Source organism: Anolis carolinensis, chromosome 1 (genome assembly GCF_035594765.1).
Source record: "Anolis carolinensis isolate JA03-04 chromosome 1, rAnoCar3.1.pri, whole genome shotgun sequence".
NCBI lineage: Eukaryota > Metazoa > Chordata > Lepidosauria > Squamata > Dactyloidae > Anolis > Anolis carolinensis.
This window is the reverse complement of record NC_085841.1, coordinates 285,893,549-285,903,866: the sequence shown is the minus strand read 5'-3', so window position 1 is coordinate 285,903,866 and position 10,318 is coordinate 285,893,549. Positions and strand designations below refer to the sequence as shown.

General features: G+C 37.8%; 1 long non-coding RNA gene across 1 annotated transcript; it reads left to right on the top strand.

Annotated features, from left to right (window-relative positions):
* Positions 1-2,429: 2,429 nt before the first annotated feature.
* On the top strand, positions 2,430-9,830 carry LOC103279700 (uncharacterized). Its single transcript, XR_506933.2, has 3 exons — positions 2,430-2,514; positions 5,872-5,993; positions 8,933-9,830. It is a non-coding gene; the product is annotated as an uncharacterized LOC103279700 (long non-coding RNA).
* Positions 9,831-10,318: the final 488 nt, after the last annotated feature.

The window sequence follows — 10,318 nt, the reverse complement described above, 5'->3', positions numbered from 1 at the left end:
ACAGTATTTACCCAAATACCTAAAGGCACACAGTCCTGTCTGAATACCAGCTACTGTAGACTATATTTTTGAGAAAGAAACTGACAAAACCACCACCTATGAATAAACCTTGCCTTAGAAAATCCCACAACATTCATGGTATCAGCATATGTTGATGGGCAACTTGCATACTTTCCAAAAAGAAATGTACCATTGTTTGTCTTTGTGTTTGTACTATCTTAAAAGCAGTAAAGAAAGCCAACACCAGTAAATACAACTATTGTTTCCAGGACAGCAGAGATAAAACAAGGTAAAGAAAAAGGTTAGCCCTAAAAGAAAGTGATCTTAATGCTTAACTAGCATAATACTCCTAAAGCACTTCAGCACTTTCACTGCAACTCATGGATAATAATTTTAAAAGCTCAATTGCAACTGGTGAAAATCAGTTTCTGAAATGTTTCATGAGACTGGATGTGACATATGATCAGTATAAAGGGGAAGGATGCAAGGGAAGGTAGGAGGAAGAGAAGCCAAACATATTTTAAGAGACTGTTTGAAAACTCAGGAATAAGAAGGTACAATCAAAACAAAAATAAACTGGAAACTTTTGATATGTTCTGAGACACCCCCTCCAATTCAGAGGAACTCTTACAACCTCATCATATTAGCCAGGCGAGGTATCCCACTTCGCCTGACATTTAGGATGAAAGAGGGAGCAGCGGGGCGAATCTGTTGCCCCGCTTGTAGCTCCTTCTCAGCAATGCTTTCTCCATAACATGGGAAAATATTGCCCTCTCGGAGAGGCCCCATGCTGGCCCCGTTGGAGTCAGCACAACACAAGAAGCCTCCCGTGTTGAGAGGGAAGTGTTGAATGATGCTTTCTCTCCAGTTGGAGGAGGGGCTTCCATAGGAAGCTCCCTTATGTCATCTGATAGGTGGTGAGACCATCAGTCCTCCAGCTGGAGTACGCTTCCCAAAGTAAATGTGATGAGGTGGGGTCCCCCTGAAGTGACACTTTTTTGAGTTAGCTTCTTGGTACCAAGGTAAAAGGCTGGTGACATAGGCTAGTTTCAATCCTGGTTAACATTTTAACCATTGGTAGGGAAAACAAATTGATGGCCCCCTTCCCTGGGTCTCCTATTTTTTTTTTATATTAGTGACCATTATATCCTGTGGTGGTATCTATCAATAATCTACACTGTTTTATGATAGATCATGTTGGGGATTCCTCTTCTTCAGAAGAGGAAGGGGAGCGGGAAATTGTTCATGAATTTGAGAGTGAGTTGGAATCTGAGGAGGAGATTTTGCAAGTACCCACTTTTCAGGAGAAGTGAAAGGAAACAGAGCAGAGATGTCGTTCAGCTAGAATAGCTGCCAGAAATGCAGCTGAGTAATTAGGAACTGCCTTAGCAGCTGTGAGGGGACTCAGAGCTATAAAGCAGAAGCAGGTGCAGCCAGCTCTTGCTGGTAACAAACTGACTCTAATGCCTTCGCTCCCCGGGTGCCTGCTTTGAGTCTGCATCTGAATTTATTACTGTTTCTTTGTCTGAAGTAAAACTGTTATTTGATTTGGGACTGTATCAGAGACTAAGAACTGCATTTGCCCTAAGACTTCCTTGCTTCCTTTCACATTATTCCACTGAGTGTGTTGTACTTTGTTTTTCTGAAGTAAAGCAGTTTTCATTTACTTACCACAGTGTCTTAAGACTGTTCTTGAAAGACAAAACAGGACAGATCAAGACCTTCTCAGAGGGATGACTTTTGGAAAGTTATACTTGGGGTCAATTGTTTTATCCCATAGCCCTCCATCTTGTTTTACAAATCTTTAAGCATATACCTCAAACTGGTTAGATAGGTTTCTGAAGCATGTAGGTTTGCACCTCTGATATGCTGTTGACACCAAATTTTAATTTTATGTCCAAATCCAAGGAAATTGTTTTTGTTCCAAATCATGGTTTGAGACTGATAATATACTGAATCAAGGCAACTAAACTGAAATTTCTACCAGAGAAGACAGAGATGTTCCTACTTTGTCAAAAGGCAAAGTGGGGAATAATAATTTAATTTATGCTGGGTGGGGTTACATACCATTTGAATATTGGTAGAATACTCTACTTTTCAGTTCATTCCCTGATTCATCCGTCAACCTGGTTGTGCATATTCCAGTGATGACCAGGGTATGTTTGCCAATGTTGTGTCTTCCTCTTCTTCCTCTGATGAGGAGTTGGAAGAAGAAAAGGCTGAAGACGAAGGGGCTGGGAATTCTGGGCAGACGCTCAGACCTGTTCAGGAGGAAGAAGAAGAGGAGGGAGGCATGCTGGTTTTGCCTACCTTTCAAGAACGCTGAAGGGAGCAACAAGGAAGGTGTAGGTAAGCTAGAATTACTGAAAGACTGCAGTAATCAGATCACTCCCCAGAGACACATGTGCTGTGGGCTATAAATCAGAAGCAGGGGAATAGCCCGTTGCTGGCAGCAACCAATCCAGTCACCTAGCTTTTGATACTGCAATTGTTCCAGCAAAAAGCCTAACCTCTGTAAGTAATTTTGCCTTAGTGAAGAAACTACCAAATACTCTATTTTGCTTAGTCATGAGACTTTTGCATTGCTTTTGTGAACTTGTTCTTGTTGCTTTAATTTTGCTGAAATAAAGCTTTTTGAGTTCTTTTAAACTTGGTTTCAAGGATATTCTTGGGCAAAACATGACAGCCAAGTACACTAATTTCTAGAGACATCAGATCAGACTATGATGGCACATGCTTTAGTTATATCCCACTTGTACAACTATAACCTTATTCTGTACATTATTACTCTTTCCTTTTTCATTGGATTTTGAATGTATTATTACAAAGAAAAAACCCAAAAGACAAAAAGAACAATGAAAAGGTTGAAAGGGGGTAATGCGTAAAATGTAATTTTTGAACAATAGATAGTGAATGCTTATCTTTTAAACATAAGTGTTATTGCTATCATTGCTGAACCCAATTTTTGTGTGGAGAGGCTAAGGATCCACCGAATAATTTAGTTAAAATAGTGAACATTCCTGAAGCTTGAAGCAATGAAGACAACATCTGGAATAGAGTTATCATTGGATAGCATTGTATCAGGAAAGACAGGAAGCATTACAAGAACCATTGGTCTCTATGCCAAACAAACGACACAAAGGAAATATATTTTTTAGAAAGATTTCAAACTCTCTTTTAAGATGTTTCCAGTGTGCTGTTATTTAATCGCATGTATTCCTATCATAGCAAGTTGCAAGTACACAAGACAGGTTCAGCTGGTGGAAAAGGTCAAACTGAGAACCTACATTGAGGAAGATGGAATGTAACTTTATGCTCAAGAAGTTTTGTGATTATTGCACAATGATATTTTATTAATGAATTACAGTATTTCACTAACAAATGCACATATGCACTACCTGTGAAACGATCGAGCTGTTGGAATCATGTAAATACCTATCTTCTGGCAGTTTTTAAGCATGAATTTTAAATGTATGTTCTTTGTTTAATCTCTATTTTATGTATTTTAATATGTATTTTATAGAAATACATTTTATTATGTAGCTTTTATAGAAAAATGTTTTAATATGTGAATCTGTAGTATTTTTGCAATGTTTATGTCTTTTAATAATAATACATTTATTTTTATATCCAGCCACCATCTCCTTGAAGGGACTCGGGGTGGCTTACAGCAGGGCAAGCCCAAAAACAACAAAGTTAACCAAACAAAATACATTGAAAAACATAATAAACATATGACAATCTAATTAAACAATTAAAACAGTAGTCCCTTCGGGGAGATGGGATGGGATACAAGAATAAAATTGTAGTAGTAGTAGTAGTAGTAGTAGTAAGTTGTTGTTGTTGTTGTTGTTGTTATAGATATAAAACATCATAAAATAAATCAACACCAATCTCAATTTAATTATTCTGTAACAAGTCGAACATTTCCCAAGCGTTTAGGACTGTGTGATGTATTTTCAGATGATGCATGCAGATCCCAATAGGGTGGCCTTTTGCAGTTGGCAGATCGTAATTTTGTCAATGTCCATTGTTTCCAAATGCTGGCTGAGATCTTTTGGCACGGCACCCAATGTGCTGATCACCACCGGGACCACCTGCACTGGTTTCTGCCAGAGTCTTTGAAGTTCAGTCTTGAGGTCCTGATAGCGGCTGAGTTTTTTCTGTTGTTTTTCGTCAATTCGACTGTCACCTGGTATGGCGACATCAATGATCCAAACCTTTTTCTTTTCCACAACTGTGAGGTCTGGTGTGTTATGTTCCAGAACTTTGTCAGTCTGGATTCGGAAGTCCCACAGTATCTTTGCATGCTCATTTTCCAATACTTTTGCAGGATTGTGATCCCACCAGTTCTTTACTGCTGGGAGGTGGTACTTGAGGCATAAGTTCCAATGAATCATTTGGGCCACATAGTTGTGCCTCTGTTTGTAGTCTGTCTGTGTGATTTTCTTACAGCAGCTGAGGATATGATCAATGGTTTCGTCAGCTTCCTTGCACAGTCTCATTTTGGTTCATCAGTCCTCTGCCACCAGATCTTCTAGGCAGATATAGCCGGTCAACATCACTGCGAGGGTGCAGTGAATGATGAACAGTCAGGAGTTTTCTTGTTTTTCTTGTTTTTCTGTCCAAATTGTCCAGTTCCACCTGTGTCCAGTTTATGATGCCAGCAGTATATCTTATGACAGGTATACCATTGAGCTTGCTTTTGAGAATTTTTCAGTGTTGAATAATAATGATGATGATGATAATAATAATAATAATAATAATAATAATAATAATAATAATAAATGTGCAAAAGATATCTCAGTGCAATGCTTAATGAGCACTCATGCACAGCAATGTGCAATCTATGGTGCACATCTATACACAACAAGCATAGTATGTGATATGAATGACACTGTATACATAAATCTGCTTTCATAAGCTTGGACTGAAAATGGTGCTTGGCATCAAAGAAAATGTTATATCATAGGGGAACTTCCATAGGGGAACTTGCATATGTAGAAGACATCAATAGGATTTCCACCATATCATTTCTGAACTATAATGCAACAGTGAAATTATACATATCACACTAACTATCAAATATTACTGTCCATGAAGTCCCATTAGTGATTTTATTGGAACTATCAGTGCATTACTGTATTTACAACAAATGATTAAAGTAGAAAGCCCTAGTTTGTGAAATATTTTAAAATTTAAGTTTGTGACCTATTTGAAAAGCTTGCTGGTTGACATTTCATGGAATGCTGTTTACTACCATGCTCTCTTTCCTTTCCATTTCATTTCACAGGCCTAGCAGGGATTGGCATTGTTCCCTCTGTGGTTATAGTTCCCTTCTGGGCCTTTATAATTTGCTGACTTCTTGCATAATATCACAGGCTTCACACTTTGCAGTGTTAACAGATATTGAACTTGTTGGAATAATTACTAAAAGATTCCTTGACCATTGCCCCTTAATCACCAGTCCCATCTATGAAGTTTCATGATGGCTCAGATAAACACTAATTACTAACACTTTGGGAAATCAATTTGTTTCATTTAAATGGTTTTACCTGTGTTTAAGCCATCTGGTCTGAAGTTATAATCTTGCTTTCAGCCTCTTTTTAATAAATCTTACATTATAAATAATTTTAATGGTTTAAACTGATATTTTGTATTCTGCCCTAAGAACCCTTGATGTGGTATAGGATATAACTATTTAAAAGATAAATGACAGATAGATGAGAGAGATAGCTGAGATGTGATGCAACTGATGACAAACTAGAACAGAATTGCAATTGTTCCTTCCTCCTTCCTTTGTACCCACCTTCTTTCTTTCTGACTTACATACTTAACTGTCTCAAATCTCATTTTCCCTCTCCCCAACAGTTTTATAACTGCTGCAAGACCCTGCTAAATCTCTCTGGTGTCTGAACTAAAGATGAATATATTTGAAACATTGCAAGAATGCTAGACATAACGGAAGACTCCACTACCTCATCAAATCATAGGTAATTTTCTTTATATCATTATTGGGTAATTATAAATATCAAACTCTGCAGTTGCTGACACAAATGCATAAGGTGTCTGTTGCTGCATCAGCTAAAAAGGCTATGTGTTGTTCAGCTTGTTCTAATAAAGAGTCCAGTAGCAGAGAGCATCACTGCTCTCTGCTTTACTTATACCAAAAATCTCATTAAACTCAATGGGCCACATCTGTCACTTCCATTCTGTTAGGATGCACAGCATATACAATAACAGAACCTCTAAGCTGAGGTGCTGAACAGTAGAAGGACTCCATCATGGAGCAATGAAATTGAAATGGAATAGTCTGGGGAAAGCTATGTTTGTCATGGTAGATTGCTTCCAGCTTCTCTGAGTGGTTCTTACACTGCCGGGTGGCTATACACTTGTAAGCATTGTTGCACTTCTAGCATGAACTTTATTAGAGGTGACAGACTAACAGAAGGGTTCTGTACTGGCGAGTCTCAGTGTGACACTACCAAGCATAGTCGTCCTTGATGGTTTACTGAGGTAAGGAGAAGAGAAATGCTGCCCACATCCAAACAGTTCTTTTCTTCTTGGTTATATTTGATACTCTGTGGAGAAGCTCATCTAGGTTTTACTTGCCACCGGAAAAATTGCATCTCCTAAATCAGGTTTCCCTTTGTAGTAAACCATTGTAAGCACTTATGTGTCCACAACTACACTGAACATGGTTGCCACAAAACACATGCTCCCAATGCAAACTGCATTGTGGATTAAAGAGTAGAGCACATTAAAGAAACTTTCAGAAAAGTCCAAACCTTTATCATGCTGCAGCAGATCCCAAAATATCTCAGTTCTCAGGGCAAAACTGGCTCCACAGAATGACATCCACCCATGGTGAAGCACTTCGTACAATGAGGGGGTGAAGGGGATGCCAAAAAATGTCCCAAGGATATGGCTGATAGGCAGGGGGCTAACTGATTACATAATTAGCACTTTAGCCCAGTTTCCTACAGATTTTATCCATGATTTTATCATGATGTATTGTATGTGTTTTTATAACTTGTTTTATTGTTGTTTGATTTGATTTGTTCTACTGCTTGTTTTTATATTGTTGTGACCGGGCTTGGCCCCATGTAAGCCGCCCCGAGTCCCTTCGGGGAGATGGGGTGGGGTATAAGAATAAAATTATTATTATTATTATTATTATTATTATTATTATTATTATTATTACTACCTCAACTCCTGACTATCACTTTCCCCTTTTTAAAACCTCACATACGTCTGGAACACTACTGCACATCTCTACCAGAAATAGGCCAGGCTTTGAGAACTACAGACATGTACTGTGAAGACAGCTCTATCCTCCTTCCCTGCATATCCAGTGAAGCTATCAATACCTTTCTGCTCACTGCTAAGAACTCTTGGAGGTGTAGATGGCTTATACAAGACTAAAACACCTCCAAGGGACCAATTCAAGATGTTGCCTGCAATCTCTCCATTTCTGTGTATCTCTCGCTTCCTTGCTAGGGAGAAAATTGAGGCCTGAAGGTTAATGTAATCTGTGGTTAATGTAATCACCTCAAACTAGTACCAGATATGTCAATCTAATCACCCTTGCTGCAAAACTGGTTCCTCCCAAATAATTTCTAAGCTGCATTATAATGTCAGTGAGCTGTGAATGCACCAGGTCTCAGTAATAAATTTAAAAGGAACTATACAGGATGCTGAACCTGTTTTGTGGATTGATTTAGCACCTTGGAAGATTCCTTTAAAGTTCACACTGAAAACTCAAAGCAAATTTCCTGCCTCCCTGAAATGCAAGCTGGGCAGAATTCGGCTTTAGTATTAGTGTGATAAGTTACATATTAGTATCAAAAGATCACAATTTGCAAAATCTCCAGACAATAATCTGAATCCAATTTCAGTCTGATTGAGAGCACACCCACTGAAATCAGAAGAATTTGTCTGTTGCAAGAAACCTACCTCAATTTATTTCAATGAGTCTGTTCTAAACAGGACTAATATAGCCCCAAAACAGCAGAACAGTCCAATCAATCATACTTCATCACATGGATGACTCCAACACCCTTAGAAAAAATATAGTGCTAAATTATAATAAGTGTACAGAAAACAATTAGCAGAAAAAAACAAGATTTGTTCTTCTATGTGACAACCCCCTGGATATTTGAAGATAGCTATTATATTGCCTCTCATTCTCCATTTCTCCACAAACCTAATTCTCCCAGTTATTCTGTTTCTACAGAGCTTTGTTAATTCATTTTTATAAACTTTACACCACTGATACAAGCATACTTAAAATATACCCTTAAATCAACAAAAATGATATAATATTAATAATACAGACACATAAAGACTATTTTAACACAATAAAACAATGAAAGCTATTCTGACGTAGCAATTTTGCTAGGAATATATATATATATATATATATATATATATATATATATATATATATATATAGAGAGAGAGAGAGAGAGAGAGAGAGAGAGAGAGAGAGAGAGAACTTGATGAAGTAGCTATGTTTGTTTTACAAAGCAGTTCATAATAACAAGCCATAATCAAAATGTCTGGGCTCCAAACTTTTGCATATTTAACTTCTTAGCCTGATGAAAATGCACCAGAGACTCAGGTCCATCGATATGGACCATATATGTCAGTACTAAGCTGTGCAAAGCTTTGGAGGTCTGTTTCGTAATTCAGAGATTTGTATGATTTGTTAATACAATTACTAATCAGAGTGGGGCCCCTTCAAAGCATTAAGAATTGAAATAGAAGCCTCCAAAAGGTTTCTGAGAGATTAGTAAAGATTTGTTGTTTTGGAAAGTTTCAAGCTGTGCTTTTTTCAGTGTAACATATTCCAAAATTGTCTGGGGTGGAAGGGGATGAGGAGGCTGAGATGACTGACAATGGCAGCTGCTTGCATTTTTTCCCTTGACAGCCAATCAGAAGAAGAGCCAAGAAGAACGCCAATCACATTGCTTTCTGCAAAGTTGGTCTCCACCCTTCAGCGTCTGTGTTTCTTTACAGAGTTAGTAGGAGTGAGATAATGTGCTCATTCTGTGTCTTTGTTAAAACTTAAACTAGTTGGGTTTTTTTAAAAAATAATTTTGACAATTCTGTTTCTTTCTATTCTTTCATCCAGTCTATAACCTTTCTCTGTTGAAATTATCCATCACCAAACTTATATTTTCAAAATTCCCATACTCCCTCCCCAAACTGTACAGCTCTTAGTTCCCCATAGTCCTTAATCCCTTCTTTTATGAGCTTACTGTGTGTTGTGTGCCGTTGCCTTTTCTCTCTCTCCCAAATATTAAAAAAACAACAAAAACCCTTTGTTTGTGTTTGTAGCTCTGTGTCTTGTTCTCTGTGTTTATCTATTTTCCTTGCAGTTTTTCTGGCTTGTGTGTGTGCAAACCCCTTGCTATACACAAGCAGCTAGCTAGTGCACACAAGCACACATTCAAATTAATAAAATATTATTTACCAATGAGACTGGTTGGCCTCCTTTTTTATTTTTCTCTCCCCCCCCCCATTTTAAAAAACCCACTACTTTTTCCTTAAACTACCCCTCAACTCTGACCAGTACCATCTAAACTACATCTCAACGCTAGTCTACCCCCACACCCAGCAAGTTAGACCTGCAATATCCTACTTACATGCCTGCTTCCTCTGACAGGACCAGCATTTCACTTTACAATTATGCTTATTGTTTATAAGTCTCACTGATATGAAAGTGATTTTGGTTAATCACATGTGCTTAAATTGAAAAAATGCTCTAAAATCAGTGTATAGACTGAGTATTCTGAAACCTGACAGGCTTGCTGCCCTGTTCATCTTATCTCCCTGTGCAACAATTTAAGGGGATACTTCTTGTAGTTTTTTTTTAAAAAATACTTTTAATACTTTTAATTGAAAAAGCTTTTAAAAATTCCTAAAAATAAATAGATAAACAAATATTTCTGAAACTTTGCAAGATTGATGCCAAATAAGTCTCAAAAATTTTCCCCACTGCTGCTAATGGAACAAATCTTAACAAAATAATTGCGAAGCTTTGGAGATTACTAATTGGAATGGGACCTCCCCAAATCTTTACAGAACGAAGTGGAGACCATCTGAATCTCCAAAACAAATTACTAATTGGATTCCAGCCGCTTTGGACACGTGTACTCTGTACTGATGTTGTAATGAGATGTCACCATTCTTCCCTGGCATAACTTAACCCTCAAATGGTATACATGTTGAATCTGTCTCCACTACAGTACCAGTCTGGTTCTCTGCTATTCAAATATCATTTGGTGATGGTTTTCCAAATTTTCCACAGGAG